The sequence below is a fragment of the Tympanuchus pallidicinctus genome, unplaced genomic scaffold, assembly GCF_026119805.1.
Source record: "Tympanuchus pallidicinctus isolate F22 unplaced genomic scaffold, pur_lepc_1.0 scaffold16, whole genome shotgun sequence".
In the NCBI taxonomy this organism is placed as follows: Eukaryota; Metazoa; Chordata; class Aves; order Galliformes; family Phasianidae; genus Tympanuchus; species Tympanuchus pallidicinctus.
In genome coordinates, this window is record NW_026294679.1 from 8,109,730 (window position 1) to 8,129,075 (window position 19,346).

Sequence of the window (19,346 nt, forward strand, 5' to 3'; positions counted from 1 at the left end):
GCTTGCCCAATGCTAGCTTCCCTTTTAAACTCGCTACGATCAATATTTTTTCCTCACCGATCACACTTGATATATCACTTATTTCCATGGAATAACCCCTCTGGATAAAACATGATGAAGTAAATACTGGAGACACAGAGAACATCTGGAATATGTTTTTCTCTCCAGCTGATTCATCATTTCAAAGTGTACTTTAGGCTGAACTGGTAGCCCGAACAGGCCTAAGTTTTGATCATTTTTTCCTTCTTTTTTGTTATTATTCTTTTTTTTGTTTTGTTTGCTACTTTTGTTTAATAATCAAGCTCCTTTCCCCTCTCTGATCTTACAGCTTTCTGTAGCCATGGTAATGTATTATTAGCATAGCCTGTAGTTTGAGGTTGTTGGCATTTCTTTTTTTTTCAAATGTATCCTTTACACCATCCAAAAAAGAAGTTAACATCAGCATTAAAACCGCCAGTGAAGAGTCATTTAAATGCCACTTTTCAAGTAATCTACACCTTCAAAAAATCCTGACTGACAGACTGGTTTGCTTCCCCCCTTTCCAAACTATGGACTTGGTACTAAAAATAAAGTGAAATAACGCTCAGGTGCTAAACAGATTATGACTCACAGCTGGTGGCAAAGAAATTGCAACTGTATCCCAATTACACTAATTTAATTGGGTGTTAAAAAAATCCTGGGTTGCCAACAGTAGTAGCCAAAGCAAGGTTGTAGACATGTAACATGCAAAGGAGCCACCTCTCAGTTGTTGGGGTTATTTTTAAGGTTTTTCTGGTGCTGAGGGAAATGCCTCATGCCCAGGCATGAGCTCTTTCATGTGAAATTAATACTCAGAGTGATGTTTCTCTGAGCAGCAGAGAGATACCTTGTGTGGGAGTCCCAGCCCCACTGACATCTGCTACTGCTGGGCTATGTGCTGCAGGGACGGCTGGCTCACCCCATTGCCCCCCCCAGCATCCTTCCATTATGCTCTCCGTCCTACACATGTGGGATGCTGAAAACGAGCCCTGAGAAACACCACAAAAAGGGGGATGGAGAGAGGCAAACCACTGACGGCACACTCTGTGTGGGCATTGGACATCTGGGCTTCCTTTTCCCTGTCCAAACAGTGAGGTGACAGCCCAACCAAAGTGGGGGTGAGCATCCCCATCCCATCGTGCAGGGATCTGCAGGCAGAGATGGGCCAGAAGGGCTGAGGGCCTTTAAATCCTGATGCTAAGGCCTATGGAACATCACGTCAAAGCCTGGAGGCATGCTCCTGCTGGGTGGAAAAAAAGGGAATTCCTTCCTCCCTGGAATGCCCACCTGAGGCTTCTTCCTTCCCCTTTGGTAAAGATGAAAGAAATATCATCCACCTCCTGTGCAGAACTTCCCTTCCCTCGCTATCCCTCTTTACTCGCCCTTCTGAAAGCAGTCAGCTGAGGTGGGGGGCCAGCGAGCAAATGGTGAGGGGCACTCACCAGCTGCAGCCACAGCCGGTCTGTGACAGTTTCCACTGCACCAGATGTTTTTCCTTCAGTCTGGAGTTTGGATTTAGGAAAAGAGAACAACCCAATATTAGTTAATTCTTTTAGATTATAAGCAGCGCTGATCAAACTTCCTACGTTGCAATCTGAGGGGAATAAATAGCTCCAGGTCAAACGTTCTAAAAACCCCACAAGAATTACTTCAAGAAAAATAAAATTAACAACAGGATGCACCTAATGTAGAGGTTCTGCTAACGGATGTCTTATAAAGGGGCTGCCATACAGATGCTGAATTACAGAAATGATGGCAAGAGGAAACCTGTGGATCCCTTTCCCAGTCAGTCCCACATTGCGGGGCAGCTCAGGGTCTGCTGGTGGATGGGGTCTCCCACCCACGTCCCCAGGGAGACTTCTCAGAGAATCACAGAATTGTTTGAGTTGGAAGGGTGCCTTGAAGGTCACATAGTCCAACCACCCTGCCGTGAACAGGGACATCTACAGCTCGATCAGGGTGCTCAGAGCCCAGTCCAGCCTGACCCTAAACATCTCCAAGGATGAGGATCAAAGGCCCCACATTCCCTTCAAACCTTACTGCACATTTCCCCCCTACCAGTAACCACCAGACCTGGCTTTCACCCAGCAGCCGACCCCTGGTGAGGAGCAACGCTGCCTTCCCGATGAAACAACCCCGCAGCATCGCCTTCTCGACGCAATGATCCTCTCGGTGCGGAGCGGCGCGGAGCGGGCGGGCGGCGGCGCAGGTGTGCGCGGAGCGGCGCGGAGCGACGGAAGGTGGCAGTGCAGCACCAGGCAGCGGCAGCGCTGCGGAGAGCCCGGCGTCCGCCTGGATGAAGTGCCGCACTTCGAGTCTGCTTGCGGTTCCCGATGTCTGCGCTAACAAGTTTAACCGTAGGAAAATGCCTTTTTAATTATTATTAATTTTTTAAAATTAATAGATCAAGCTAAAATTAAGGGAAAAGGAGGCAAAACGTTTAAGAACACAGAAGCGGGAAATGCAAACAGAGCAGCGGTCTGCTTTATGCACGCTCGAAGCCTAAACAAACAAGACGTTTCAGCGGCACGAGCTGATAATGCACGAATTCCCGCGCATTGTCATCTTTGTTCGCCCGTCTCTGCGCTCCTGATGTTTTATGTGAACTATCCTAAATATCATTTTAAAAATAGGTATCAGAAATTTCCGTGGGCTGCTTTCACACTGCTGTATTCCTTCCGCGTTGGGCTGCATTTACAAAGCTCGCTCTCGTTATGTCCCCGCAAAGTACCACGTTGCAGCATCCTCACCTTTTCTTCCACAAATAAGGGACGGTGCACATTGAGAGCAATAAAGGAAAACAGTTCTGGCTCTGTTTGCTTCCTACTGTGAGCCAATTACACAGCGACCCACCAGAAAGAGAACAATTTATCATTAGTTTTGAACTTCCTAAATCCAAAATAGCTGTGGTGATAAATTAAAAAAAAGGCTTATTTCTCACCTGAAAAGAAAACCTGAGTTACACTTTGTATCCAGTTTACAGCATTCAATATTCATAACAGCTGTTAAAAAAAAAAAAAAAAAAAAGAGGGCACCAACTTCCTAAACTCAAAAAGTGTGTTTATACATAGTATAATCATCTTTCCACATTCTACATCATCTGATCTATGTGATACCACGAGGATAATAAATTCAGGGCCCGATCCCATCAGTCTTGCTGCAGAGAAACGCTGCTCAGCATGCTTTGTCCTGCCCAGGGGGCAGATTTTGGTCAGAGGACAGTTCTGTGCTCCCAGTGGGGACACGGGGGTGGCACTATCAGTGCCACACTGCTGGCACTCGGAGAGAAGAGAAGGGAGCAGACTGTCAGCTCCATTGCCTTAACGTTGAGCGTTCAGGGCTGAGTTCCTAAAAATGCACAGCGCAGCTTTGGATGGGGGTCCCCTCAGTGTTAGCACATGCAGAACGTGTAGAAATAAAAAGGGAAAGTTTTAGATTTGAGAGTAAATTATAATCTTACTTAAAAAAGCTTTGCAAGGAAGGGAACAAAAAAGAAAGAGGTCTTAAGTGTGGATGTTTCTCCAAAGCTTAACGTAAATCGCGTTTGCTGGAGGAATCGCACCCCTTGGCTGAAGATGCTGTTTGTTTTAGGCTTTTTCATACAGTTTCTTGGAAATATCGTGCAGCAGAAGGGAGGAGAAAGCATCAAGAAATATCACAAGTGTGCACGGGGTGGGGGGAGGGCAGCCTAACAATAACACAGATCCCACACTAAATGCATATTCTTCTATTTATGTATTTGATAATGAGACAGAAATGCCCTTGGCACTCTGTAAACAACAGCTCCGTAACCAGAAGGGAAGGGCAGAATAATGAACATCCACGTCTCAAATTATCAACTATTTCAAGCACTGTTAGCATGCCAGCCTTTCCGATTAAGGGGGATTTTCATTTTATTTTAAGCAAACGTTCACCATTCTCAGGTAACACCGCCTTACCTAATTGCTGTCTGTGCAGAAAGCGTGCTCCTAGGGAAGCTCCTCTCCTACCAAAGTTCCCTATAAGAGAAGCGATAGACTTAAGGACAAATGCACAAAAGAAAAAAAAAATTAGGTTTGTGTCAACCGAGCAAAATGCTTATGTGAGCATATTTTATAACACAGCTAAACTGAGAGGTTGTTTTCTGTAATGAGTTGGCAGTGCTACCCGGAGCCCAGTGCCTTTAGTTGGAAAGGGAGATAAGGGGAAGTTCACGTTCACAGGACACACAGGTTTTTACCTTGCTCTTAAAGATGCTTTTGTGCATTTTAGAATACCATCCCCTGATGATAACAAGTGTTCATGCATCATGCCCACAGTATCAGGCAGCAGAATTCTATCATATGGTATTAAAACTGAACGATATAATTACCACTTGGCAACTGGTATTTAAAGCTGAGCTATTCCCTCAGACACTGTTTAGGCTGCATTTAAAAGTGTGAATGAAAGCGATATTTTTGCTCTATGTTCATTACAAAATTCTGAAAGCAGAGTGTTTCTTTCTTTCAGTTTTTATTTTTTATTTTTAAACACAAAAGAAACCAAATTATTCCTAAGAAGAATGGCTTCACTCTGTCTCACAAAGCAAGCTTTCCTACAGCTGTGGGAGAAAATTTCTACAGTGAGACCGTAAGCGGATCTCTGCAGAAGGGGGACACCTTCATTCTGAAACAGAGTTGTGTCCTACGTTCTGATGGCTGGGAGCAGAGATGAAGCATGGATGGAGCAGTTCTGCCCTCACCCAATTCACTGCATTTCACAGTTTCTAAAATTAACACCAACAACTGTAACAAACAAACAAACAAACAACACTCCCTCCAATGACGCTGCGCATCCAGGCATCTGGTTTCCTTCAGTGTGGCTCATTACCAAAATTTACTGCAGCTTTTGCCCGGTTCTCCATTAATTAACCAAGCCACCATTATCTGCGAGTTCCAACCAATTTTTCCTGGATCACAGATATGTTGAATTGTATGTATTTATTTTTAGCAGGCCACCACATGCAAGGGGAGGGAGATAAGCAGAGTAGGGAATCTCTCCTTGTAGCTGCAGTCCTGTTCTGAAGCTCGGGCTGCAGAAAACAAAGGCATTTTATTCCCACGAACATAGCGCAGCCAAATCAGGGTTCAGAAGGGTATTTTCCTTCTAAATACCTGCATGAATCCTGAGCCTGATTTTCAACCAGATACATAGAAAAGTCTAGTCTCTTATTTTCTTGCTTAGCATTCCATTTAACTCATTGTTTTTGCTCTAATAGATTTCTCCATTGATTTCTAAGCAGCTTAATTTTGCTAGAATAAAACAGCACAAGTTCTTTATTGCAGGAAGGAAGAGAAGTTCCCCCTTTTCCTTGAGCCCCGCAGCACGGATGGCAGCACAGAGCCACGGGCAGCAGCATTCCCTGCAGTGGAACGCAGCGCTCCGGCCCCGCTGCACTGCGAGCACAGAGCTTTCATCCTGAGCACAGCTCCCCAAACCAAAACCACATTGCTCCTAATGCTCCTCTCGGATGGCAGTTTGGGACAGGCGAACGCTGCTGAAAACATCTCATTAAAGGGTTGGAGGGGAAACAATTTTTATAGGGGGTGAAGGAAAAAAAACAATAAAGGAATAAACATTCTTACAATTCTTCTAGATACTTGAGGACTGAGACACTTTTGTTTCGTTTCGTTAGCCCTTTCTCCAACATTCAGTGCTTTCCAGCCCGAGAAAATAATTTTCTTTCTATTTTATGTTTTTACTGCCTCGCCGTGCCTATAAATGTTGAGTTCCAAGGATTTCATAATAATAAAAATATCAGCCAGACACATCAGCACTGTGGAAGTTTTACAAAATTCTTCTCATAATGGATTAAAATCTTCTGATGCAGGCACAAAAACCCAGCAGTTTAAATTACATTCAGCAATATCACTTGCGTGCTAGCTCACCTAATGGGAACGACTTGGTGCATTGTGACAAAAAACATCTCGGCTCAAGAAACTTCCCCTGCTAACAGCAGCGAGAAATAACCCACGCGAGTAATTTATGTTACCACTGTCTCTTCTCCCTACTAATCATTAGCATGTGTATTCCAGGCTGGTGCGAAGTGCTGCTGTCTCCTAACATGCTGCGGAGCTATCAGCCTTTTCAGTGAGCGTGTGAATCATAATGCTGTGTTAGCATGGATGTATCTAATTGCACGAAGAGGGTATTTCCCAGCATTTGCTTAAACCTTCGGAAAACAGTCCCTCGCTTGTCGATTGTCTGTCAAGATCATAGTGGGGAACAAGCAGCAAGCAGGAGCACAAAAGAGAAATATCGCTGGGAAGGGATCTGGGGGCTGGTTCAATGGTACAACTTTAGGAAAAATGCTGACAATGTTTTCTTGTAGTTTAATTTCTTGTTCCCCGAAGCGTGCTGATCGCTGCTTTGCGGATCTGAGGCTCAGGGCCAGACAAGCCTTGGAGCTGCTGGTGGGAAGGAGGGATCCTCCTGTTTGTTGGCTCGGATTTGGCTAACTGGAGTTGACCGCCTCATTCAAGTTGCTGTCCATGGAAGAGTCAGTCCTCGTGAGGGAGGTGACACAAGCACACACAACTGCCCCTATGTGCTTAGCAGCATGAGGTTATGAAGTACCACCTGCTTTTCCTGGGGCAGAAGAGATGATTTTTTTGTGGCTGATCACCATTCTGTGCCCATATCACCCCTATGGCAGCCAACCATACAATGTCTCCAACTCAGCAATCCTCAAGGCACAGCCTGCACACTCACCCCCATTAGAATTCCACTGTCTCCAGTGTGGGGAAGGGAGGAAGGAGATCCCACAGCCACTCTCTTGCCTGTGCCAAGTCAGAAATGCTTTTCCCCTTTTCATTACATAGGTTTCTTAATAAAGACTGAAAGAATACAATGTTTCTTTTTTTCCTCCAGAAAATGAACCCCAGGGGCCCAATCAGTGCAATACATTAACCTTTCAACTGTCAGCCTCTCTCTCCTGAAATTAAGCAATACCAGCCTTTGGAACAGCTAAATTACCTTCATATTTTTAATTGTGTAATGGTGGTCCAACAGAAAAGGAGCAACTCAAGACTAGTAAATATTCAATGAAGAAATTTATTGTAGTTCTTATAAAGGGAATACCCACAGCTTTCTTCACATGGACTTGAATCAGGCAGAAACTAGAGCGATAGGCATAAAATGAAATAACGGATGCATTATTTCTAGTGGGATTTACATCACCATTTGGTCTAATTATTCCTGATATTTCACCCATCATATTAGAAGCTTCTTCAGGGAAGGAAATAACAGTTTGTCTCCTTGAGAACAAAGAACAAAGTGTCTCTTTGCTCTCAAGAAGCTCAGCTATCATTATGAAGAGAAAGAATCTGTCCATTATCAAGAAATCCCACTAGAAATCCTGAATATCTTACCAAATAATTCCTGAGCACACTAAAAATATCAGCAAATAAAAGAAGCGGAAACGACGGGACCTTGGAAAAGAAATAGAGATCACAGATGCTCTACAACCCACTTATTTTCCTGCCACAAAGCAATATTAATCCAAAAAACAAACTATGCCTGGCATGTGCAGTTAATCTAAGCAAGATAGCCACCTCTCCTTCCTACTCTTTTTTTCAGTGAAGCACACTCTCAGCCGTATCTGTGGCTCTGGATTAACTGGTGGGAATGCATTTACATACATTTGCACGGTGAGCAATTGGCCGTGAGTGATTATGCACGGTAGCCACTCGCAGGACATATGAACTCTTTCAGATTGGATTTCATGAGGACTGGATGTTAAGCCTTAGGAGGAATCTAATACAGATGCAGGACTTCACACAGCTTTTAAGAATAATATTTCTGAGGCCATATGCAAGAATTCTTTGTTCTGGGTCGAGTGTTCAATACCAAGGTATCTAGGAAGAGGTATTTTAAAGGAATGTACCGAGAGTTGGGGTTCAGGTGCACTATTTTGACAACTTCCATAACAGGGCCTTTCTATGTCAGCTTATGAACTGAGAATATCTCTGGGGAAAAGATCAAGTGTTTCCCAAGATCCTGCACCTCTACAGGTAATCATACTCCTGGAAGAAAAAACAACAAAAAAACCAGCCAGAGGCAGAGGACTCAACAATTCCAGTTTCGTGGAGAACAAGTTTTTCCTTCTAAATAAAGGAACCTATCCAAATATTTCCAAGGGCCTTTTCCACTCCCTAAACACAGACATATGCCATTCAGTCACTGCCAAAGAGAATATTGAACATATATGACCTTGTATGTAGTTACTGTTTAAATACTTACAGCTGTATTGCTTGTGAAAATTATCAGTCCTTCAATGCATAGTTCTTGGGTTTAGCTGCAGCATCATGAGTCATACCAGTACGTGGTGCTGAGCATCTGGGAATCTCTGCCAGTTCACTGGGGTAAGGATGCAACAGCAGATGCCTGGTACAGGGTTCTGCCCCTGCAAAGGGCTTCACAGCAACATGCTGCCACGTTGTGAAGAATTAAATACTCCTTAGATTATTCACACAGTTCCTATTGAACACAGTAAGAAGTCTGCTCTGATCTGGAGCTCGATTATGGACCTTTTGTGGTTATTGTGATCCTACAAAGCATCTGTAAAGGATCAAGTGTTTCAGGGAACTCACTACCCTCATCTTCTATTGGAAGAAATTGCAAGTGGGATGCGTGCCCTAAGATGTGATGTTAGTGAAAGCTGAGCAGAGTCCCAGATTGCAAAATCAGGCCAGAATGATGAAAACATTTGTATATGCGCTACTCTTTTATTTTCTTTGGCGTGCTCTAAATAACCTCTGACCTTTTCTTTCCCCATATAAAGCTGTTCTTTGTTTGAATGGAAACAGAATGCGAAAATGATGACAATGGGATTTTTGAAACAAACAATAGCAAAAACCAAAAGCAAATGAACTTTCACAGAAATTTAGTACCCTATCAAATCCTTGTATGTGGATGAAAAGATTAAGTTCCAGGATTATGAGAGGATTTTTATACAAAGAAAGGTGACGGACTGAGAAATGTTCCTGCACTTGTGTGGGGTGAAAAGGAGCTACAGCAATTTATGATGGCAACAGAGACACATGGATGCTCAGGCAGCAATGAAACACCTTGAGACTGAGCCACCTGGCAAGTGCCATCACCACCACCATGGAGCCATCATGAAACCTGCCGCTACTTGTTTTGCCATAAGGAAAATTGGATGTCAGAAATAGCTGTAAATCCCCATCACATTCACGTGCTTTCTGCAATTCCTTGTGTCATCTTTATTTTTTTCTGAATTAGGTTTTATCTCTCCTATTGTGGAAGATAAGCATCGTGGAGCTCCTTTCAATGGCTCAGTTTCCCCTGGATTTGAAGTGTCATCAGGATGAAAGCACTACAGAAACTCAAAGAAAGTGCATCAAGTTGGTTCAAGGCAAGATGCCACAGCATAAGATATTGGGATTGCCCAAACTGCCTTTTCTCACCCTACTTGCTTCTTTTGCAGGTTGGGACAGATGCACTGCCCTATCTCCCCCTGCAGCTTGTCTCCCCCACTGGGGGAAGATGAGTTTCCCCTCTAGAAGTCTTTATTCCCTGCTTCTGCTGGGTTTAGGGATGCCAGTGGCAAAGGGATGCAGGCCAGGGGAGCTGCAGCATGAAGACAACAAAGCAGCTTTCTGGGAGCACTCCAGAGCATCACCTGCCAAGCACACATCAAAGGAAGACAGAAACAGCATTCATTCCAACTCAATCAGAACAGATGGCTTAAGGAGGAGAAGTTACGTGCTCACAACTGGCTTGAGTTGCAGGACACTGTCCTGTTGGGAGCAAGAAGATGATGCATTTAAAGCACAGAAGAGCACCCTCTCCAGTGCTGGGCAGTATATATATACATATATTTTTAAACTAAGTGTATGTATAAGCCTTTACTTCTTCATTCCTCTTTTAGAAAGATTCCTTTTCCCCATGCAGTGTTGTTTTTTGTTGTTGTTATTTAAAAAAAAATAAAATAAAATAAAAAAAAAAGAACCTGAATCAACTGGATCATTCCAGCTCTCTTCTCTCACTTGAAAAATGTACGTTCAGCTGGATTCATTAAAATATCAGCAGCTTCCTTGCTTTGTGCTACAGCTTCTTGCAGGCAAGGCATGGGACACATTAGAGTACTTGTGAGCTGATGGCTCATGGGTTTCCACAGTTGGTGACTATAATCAGAGGCCATTGATGCGTCTTAATCATCATAAATTTGAACAGCTTTGGTGTTGTTTCAAATACCTTATGTGCTAGTAGAGTCTACCTATAGTTAACATCCTAACATCAAGGGGTCAGAATCACCTCATCTCAGTTATTCTGATGTTTTTCTTTTCCTTGGGGTAGACTGCTGGCTGAGTCTTGCTTCTCTTGTATTTGACTCATTTAAAAGATTCTACTTTCTTGCTTCTAGGACCCATTAGGAAAAAAAGAAGAAAATCAAGGCATGATTTTCCACAGATCAATGTGGACTACTGCCAAACCTCTATCCACAAATACATTCATTGTTGCTCTCAAAAAAAAGATATTGTACAGAAAGGATACAGGGCCTTTTAAATCTATTTTTTGAAAACTGAACTACCATGTGCAGCACATATACTAAGAACTCATAATTATGTTAGTGGAGAGAGATCACACACACATATTCATGTCAGCATAGTCTCTCACTTCCCAATTTTAAAGCCATTGTGTTTCAGAATTAGGAGTCTAATTCTATATTTGCATATTCTAAAATCATCATGTAGTACAAAATCTACCCCAAGTTCTGGATGCTCTGAGAAATGTTGAAAGTACAGTCCATTTTATGAAGGTTCAGCAGGGTTCAAGACCAAAACAAAAAATAGTCAGTTGCTTGGACCCCAATTACTTTTCATGAACTACAGATAGTCAGGATCAAAAGCATTAGCTGCAGAGGAGGCTTTTTCAAATTAGAGGTGACTACCTTACTCAGAATGAGCAGTCTGCAGGTCAGCAACAAATGTTGCTCCAAAATTAATGATTACTAAGTTAAGGAATATATAGCACCATCTTGGAGGAAGCAAAACAGCAAAGCTGTGCTGTAAATATTTTAGCTCCTGCCAAGAAAGGGAGGCAGTTATCTGATGCAGACTGGGTCCTTTCTCTGAGATTTAAAAAGATGGAATCCTGCAGCATACCACAGGCAATTCATCCTTGCCATAAGACAGAAGTTGTGGCAAGAAGCTCAGAGCCATGTAGAGCCCCATATCTCCATTGCTGTAGTAATGGGTGTTTCTTCTCTACCAGAACTGCATCGTTTTAGGATGAAGTTAGCAGTGCCTTAATGGCACACATCTTTCCAGGAAGTGAAGCATTCACTAATTATTAAAAGCATAGGATGATCTACACGAGCAAAACATAACATCCTAAGTGGGACTTTGGGCACCGCATCTTCAATTTTGCAGAAAGTGGCACAAACATCTTAAATGTTTCAGAACTGGATGCGGGTTTTTTTTTTCCTACCCCCTAGCATTTTCAAAGTCCTACATACTAACCTACATCTGCCTCTATTAATGGGAAAGGTAACAAAAGAGAAGTCAACTGCAGTTTTGAAACTCCCAGGTGAAACAATAAGATTTTGGTTTTGTGTGTCAGTCAGAGGATGCCTCCAGCACAAATTCTTCCCCCTTTAAGCAAAGACAGTCACACAATATTGAAGCAAAGGGAATACACCACCCCTGAATTAATGCATTTGCTTGCTGAAGCCCATTGGCAGTGTTCCACCTGACTCCTGCGCTCAGCTGTGCCACTGAGAACAGCAAATCAGTGTGATAAGACTTCAACCAAAAAGCGTAAGTAGGACTGAGAGGCAATGACCATATATTCACAACATATCATTATGCTTCCAATAGAAAGAGCCAGGTTAGGCTGGTACAGCTCCCAAACATTTCCTTCAATAACAAGTCTTCTTGTTATCATCTTGGCCCAAACCATATTTCTACTGGGATCACTTCTATAAAATCCAGCCTTTGCAAGAATCAGGAATGTTTCTATCTGAAGTTACATGAAGTTATCTGTCCTACTCACTCACCAACTTCTCCCTCTTAAATTCCACAGTTCTAGAAATGTGAATGCACTTAAGTACAAAGTGCAACCTAAGTACATTATTATTTTTCTAGAGTTTTACACCAACATCTTCTAGCAAAGAAACAGACAGCAGAAGAACCATGTAAAACAATACAACTAAGAAAATCCTACTATTCTGGGGGCGTGCCACACAACTGCTAGCATGAGCTAGTTCTAGCATGAGCTCAAAACGCAGCTTCCCAGAGCTGATACTGCCAGGTGTGGAAATACCCTGCTCAAAATGTCATTGTGGTATAATACACAGTTCTATACCTTCCCCTTTCCAAGAAGAACACTGGTATTTAAACACCTATCAATACAGAGAGACATCCTAAACAGCACTGTGCTGACTCACATAAGATGTGTTTGGTAAGTTCCTCAGACTTGGATAGGAAAATCTTAAAGAACCTTGAGGATGGCTGAATCCCCCTGCTGATGGGAAGGGAGGAGGTCAGCAGCTGTTAGAGGTGCACCACTGAACAGCAACTTGAAGACGGAAAATCTCAGCTCTACACCAGCCCAAGAACTCCATTTTGTGATACAAAGCCCACCTCAGGGCAAAGTAATTGAGTCCACTTCAGTATTTTTGTGAAAGTTCAACCTAATGCAGCACCTGTGCTGAGAGAAGAGTCTGTCACACCACAGGCAGAAAGAAACAAAACAAAAAAAGAAATCAGAAATACCTGGGCTCAGGTTTTGCTGCTCCATGGAGGAAGAGTAAGCCACAAGATTTCCTTTGATACGGCCCTGTTTCTGGCCAGGGAAGCTGCATAACTACAGCTAGCAAAAGGCACTCTGACACACAGCACTTCAGTGCCTGCCTTTCAAGACTCATTGCTGGCTGCTGTCTTATTCAGGTAGAGCTGAGAGATGACTTCCTAAAGGACTCCAGACCTCCCTGCATAGGGCCTGTCTGTCTTTACACCCAGGAATCACACCCACCACCAGCCCAGCTGTGACTGATTACCTCAATTTTATTATTAAGGACGTCTAGAGAAGAAGGAATAGCAAGAACTTTGATGGAGAGTTCCTAATATCTGTACTTTGGTCTCTTTGCACTGCTACTTAAAAGCTCATTATTGTACAGATGGAGTAGAAAGAAGAGTGTTTTTATGGAAAATGTTGGACTACTTGGAGTGATAAAGTCCCAGAAAGATGTCATCAAAGCAGAAATTTCTCCTAAGCAAAGCATACCTCCAACTCAGAGACCATCAATGTCAGGCTGGACCAGGGTCTGAGCCCCTGTTTTAGCTGTAGGTGTCCCTGTTCTTCGTAGGGGAGTTGGACCAGATGACCTCTTAAGGTCCCTTCCAATTCAAACAATTCTATGAATAATAAGGTCCTGCAGTTCTTCCCGGTTTCATCTACTAGGGGGTCTTTTTCCACCCCTGCTATCACTGCAGTGAAGGGAAACCTAGCAGATGCTGTAAACCCATGTATAATTTTAGAACACCTGATACCATTTTATGCATCTGCAGCTACTTGTGCTTAAGTGTCATGCCATAAATGCTTAGAAAAGTTCATGGAAGAAGTGATCAATTGAATCCCACGAGTTACCTCTTGGTCTCTCTGTTTCCTTTATTACACTCCTTGCATTTGTATACAGACAACTCAGAAACTTTCCTAGGTGACCTTTGAATGTCTGCCTTTCTTCCTTTGTTCCATTTCCCGAGTTTTGCACTTAATGTTCTCTCTGCACTTTTTTCTTCTCTGTGGATCTTGCATTATGTGTATCATCACTTCAGATTTTTTCTCTGTTGCCCGAGTATTTACTTCAGCAACCTCTTCCTCTCTTGTGGTCTCTGCCCCTTCTAAACAGAAAACGTGGCCTCATCCTTCTGCCCATTTCTTTAAACACTATTTTCTCTGTGGAGCTGCTTCTGGTGGTACATCGGTTTTCCTTCTGTTCAAATTAATTCCATCCTACCTCTCGCTGACATGTTCCAAAATAAGCCCTTAATGTCCCATAAAAGCAAAAACCTCCTACGTTAGGTCCTGATCCAAAGCTGATGAAGTCAATGGAAAGACTCCATCAGCTTCCAAAGACTTGGTCTGATTTACGCAACTTTCTGCTGCTTCCTTGTGCACAGGCGCACAGTTGCTATTTATAAACTGAGGATCTCACATTGCAAAATATTTGGGACTCAGCTCTTGCAACCTTTGAGAAATAGGAAAAGTGGAAGGAGGGGATTATTTTAGGATCAAAAATATAATCTGAACTAAAAATAGGATAGGGTTATTAACAAATAATTTTACTTTTTTGGTGTCAGTGTCCCAGAGGACAATCTGGCTTCCTGATGGAAGCTTCTGCCCTTGGGTATTTTCTCTTCCCAATGTAATGACATAATTCATTTATTTTTCCTAACAAATTTAGAAGTACCTTTGGTGATGTCCAAAACAGTGTGCTTTCTGCAGGTGCTCAGCACTTCTTCAAACTCCTAATATGTGCTGAGCATCTTAGCCCCAAACCAGAAGCACCAAATCACTAATTGCCATTTTGTTCCTTAGTTCAAAATCAGTGATGGCATTACAGAAGCAAAAAATAGTCTTGTGATGAATATTCCCAAAACAGCTCTAGAAACATTTCAGAAGTTTAGAAATGCTTCAGCCCGGGGTAATGAAGTCACTTGACACTTCATTGCAGCCCAGCAGTTCTGGTTCACCCTTGCAGTGACTCTGCTTCTGGTCCTCATTTTGCCCTCTGCAGAAAGCAAAAGTCCAACAGTGATGAAGCATAGAAGTTTGGGAGCCCAAAGCTCTTCTGAAATAGAAACAGGAGGCTGTTTCCTGCTAACTACCTGGTAGAGGCAGTGAGTTTTATCATAATAATAGAGAAACATAGATAATATCAAAAAAGAAAAAGAATGTGGCGTCTGAGTTACTGTGGAAATTTTACTTGCAAAGCAGAAGTCTGGAGAACCAAAAGAAATGTTATCTTCTTGCAGTGTGGCCTTTCTGTCACCATCTTCTCCTCTGACTATTTTGTCAGTGACACCTCCATTATTATATGATAAGAACTGAATCCTCAAACTTTAATGAAGGCCCTGGAATAAATTCCAATTTGGAAGGAAAGGATATTTCAGCATGCAGTATCATAACCTCCTGAAGAACTGAGGTTGAGATTCTTCAAGAATAGGTGCAGTACAACTAACTGAACTTTCTTCGTTTTGTCCTCCTAAAGTGTGGAACTAAATAACAAAAAAGTTTTTTGTATTTCTTAACAAAGACCAAATTCCATCTTTTATAAGAGTCTGAGCTTTTCACAACACATTTCAGTGTCTGATTCTAGCAAAAATGGAATCAAATATACGCGTTCATGTTGATTTTGAGGTTTGATTAGCAAGGTACTTCAACCTGGGTTTAATTTTATGTCTTTGAACAGTCGCTGAACTCAGCCAGGGAACTCATGGTCACAATCTCATGTGTATTCTTGAATGTTTTTAAAGGCAAAGGAAAGAGCAACCGTCTCAAACAGTTTTGAGAGAGTGGCTCAAGTACAGCAGGCAGTATTGCTGTTACAATAAATAATGTAAGAACTTCTCCTGCACCGGTAGAAGCACGAAAAGACCTTATGAAATCCAATGTAACAAATGTGCACATCATCTGTCCTATCACAGCATCGCTAGCAGAACCTGGATAAAAAAAATCCCAAAATAATATAACTTCACCAAAATCTGTTGAAATTTCTCTCATTTTTAAAGTTTCATTAGGAAGAGAAATGTAAACTTTCAAAAATATATGTATTGTCACATTTTGTTTTCCTTATCCTAACACTTTCTAAAAATTTCTAAAAAGCCAGAAATACTTTTCTGGCTGCATAGCTGACAAAAGTACAAATAGGAGATTAGGGGAAAACTATAGCTGGTTCATATTGCCTGGCAGCTATTAAAAAAACCAAAGTGGCAAAAATCAAGATCCCAGTTGTTTGAAATATTCTGACTAAAAATCAACAGAAATCAACATTATTTTTGTTGCATTAAATTTCAAATTTTCTGGAAAAAAAAAGAAAAAAAGAAATGGAAATTATTGTAAAATATTTTAAAACTGATTAAAATTTATTTTTTCAGAAAGTGTCCTCTTTTTGTCATGAAAACTGTAAATTATTCTCATACATCTTATGTCGGTATTTGTGTTCTCTCATTTTTCTAGTCAGAATTAGAAACAAAACCAAACAAAATGGAACAAATGTTAAACTCTATAATCTTTCTGACAGCATCTGACAGCTTGAAGGGGAAATGTGATATCCTCTTTGCAACTGAAGATCTTTTGGTACTGGAGCACAAAATTCAACTTGATGACCATGGTTCAGCATCATTCCTGGTAGCACAGAATTTACACTTGCAGATCAAGTGACAGAATATGCCAACAGTCAAACCAATAACAGAGAGAGGAAGGTGCCTGAAAAAGGAAGCAGAAGAAAGGGGAATATTTTGTCATGTGTTCTTTCCTTCTCTCTGTCCGTCATTCCTTCAGGTTCAGCTACATAGGCCATATTGTGCGAACCCTTCTTTGATATCAGTAGGGACATCCACTTAAAAACTGATGTAATTATATGGCTCCAGTTATTTAAATTAACTAGATGTTAAGCACTATGTAGTTTTATTCAGAATTAGATAATGTGAATGCAACTTGATCCCAGGAGTGATTTGTAATATTCCTTATTGTCCACTTAGAGCTTGGGGCCTGATCTACAGTCTGCTGATATCTGTGCGTGTCTTTCCTCTGTTGTTTCACAAATCAGGGCCCTTGGCACACACAAACACAACTCATTTATTTTTCTTTCTGTTTATTGATGTCTGTGCATGTCTGTGCATGAATGTCTGATCTCTCCACTATCTCAAAATATTTGGGTTTTACATCCGTGAATGTCCTTATTTTGGGGGGTAATTTCAATTAATTTTTAACTGCTTTTTTTTCTCTGTAGTTACATTTTGCCTACATTCTTTCCTGGCTAATTGTCAGTTTTTGTTCAATATTTACAAGTTTTGCATTGAGTAGGATTTCTTATGCTAATCTGCTTCATTTAATATGCTCACTAGAGATGGCTGAAAAAAAACGGGAAGTTTTTCAGAGGAAAAAAAAATCTGTAACATTTCATCTCTTTTCACAAAACTTTTTCATTCAAGGGATCCCTTTTTACCCTTTTCCTACCCAGCAGCTCCCAGTTCCAGTCTCATACTGTATCCTAAATGTACCCACATCATTGCAGTATTCACGATCACTGTTGTCTGGCAGCATCCTTGGCAGAACAGTGAATGCTGTGCTTCCAGGTTTCCTATGAGTCAAAAAGTCAGCATGGGTGATGGCATGGGGATTCATCTTCAAACTCTATCATTTCTTGAGTTAAGTCTTGCCTGGACAAGATGGGAAAGCACCATTTTCATCACTCCATGTTAGATCTCTCCACAGTTTTCTCTGCTGCTGTGATCCTGGCCTCAGCATGGAGAGCAGAACTGGTGGGGCTGGAAGGCTCAGAGTTATCTGGCCAAGGGTGAAGGCCCTTCAGAGCACATGAAAGGTGTCAGGATTAGAGTCTTCACAAGCTTCAAATTGTGTGAACATTTTGAATAAGCAGCAATGAGTTGATAAGAAGGGAGAAAAAAATGAAAAGTAGGAATGGAAATGGCACTCAGGACATTGCCAGGACTGCTCCCAGAGGGAACACTGTGCTCTGCCCAGCCCTGTTTCAACATCCCAAGTGAAGGACCTTCTGTAGCTTCTCTGGGGAGGCTATTCCACTCTCACTGTTGTCTTGTGGCCAAAACCAGAAGCTGCTGATATCACGCTTCTGCTCAGAAACCTCCATCACAGATCCTTTGGGCTTGTGGCAAAGGATTCCCCTCCTCAGGATGCACGGGAGGGGGCTGCTTCCTCACTTGCCCACTCCATCCATATTCCAGCCTTTTAATCTTCCTCCCCAACCAGCCCTGGCAGACCCTTCATTGCTCTCACAGCTGTCCCTGACTCCTCCAACTTGCTGGCTGTAATGAGGTGCCCAGCGCCAAGCACAGCGCTCAGGTCCAGCCCAGCTCTATGCATGGGATGCTGCCTCACTGACACATTCCCCTCTCTTCTTTTCCCTTTTTTTTTTTTTTTTTTTTCTTTTTTTTTCCCTTCAGTGATCATCATTCAAAATTAAAATAACACGGAAAGGCAAAGCAACCAAAATCAAAATCTAATGCATAATTAGATACAGCATGAGACAACAAACACGTCTTTGCTATCTGCCTCTGTATTGTAAACAATGATTACTTTACATGTTCAATGTGCCATGAAAGAAGAAAGAGCCTCTTGTGATGTTTTGTGAGAGCTTTGACTACATTTGCCCACTTTTCAAACAACAAAAAAATAAACTCACACTAACAAGGTGTATGTTTTCAGTCCTAAAATATGGGGTCACTCTCTGTTAAGGGGTCCATTCAATGATGAAATGAGATCAAAATGGTTAAGGCCACTGAGAGAAAGCAAGAAGGATTTGTCTGAAGTTCTGCTATACTGGCTATTATTTCAACCAAATAAGGATGCCTGGCTTTCTTCTTCATGCTCCCTTGCCCCTTTTGAAAAACTGAAAAGAGAAAGAAGATGGCTAAGTTGTATCATCTATTACGTTGATGAGTGCTTATGACTCTTGATTCAGAGTTAATCATTAAACCAGTTTTTTTGTGGTGATTGTTTTATCTATGAAGTTTCAACATGAAATTTGTGCAGCACCTTGGCATGGAAAAGATAAAGTCAAATACAAAACCAAATAAAGTGATTAGAGTGGGTGAGTGTGTATGTGGATTTATATATCTTGCTGGTGTTATTTTTAATATGCACATGAATATTTGTGTATCTATGTCAAAGCAGCTGACCCTTAAATTGGAAGTGCTTTCTTGCTCACAACTGATTGCTTTGATCTATTATTCTTAATGTATTTATTCATTTATTCTGGCCAGACTCTGATACTCTTACTTATTCTGAGCAGTACTCTCAAGCTGGGCAAAATATCATTCTCTTAATCTCTTGTGTGTATAATTTTTATTTTTTTTAACTCATTTTGACAAATAATGAAAAGCCTGAAAACTTCTATAAAGAAAAAAAAAAAAAATTATATCACTTCGGGCTGTGAAAACCTGTTTATGTTTTGATCATTCTGAGACGTTTCATTTTAGTACTCAGATTGTTATTTTTGTATGCTAATTAACATACATTTCAAACAATCTTGTTTTGAACTGAAAAACTGGAATTTTTTTGTTTTGAAACTTATGTTC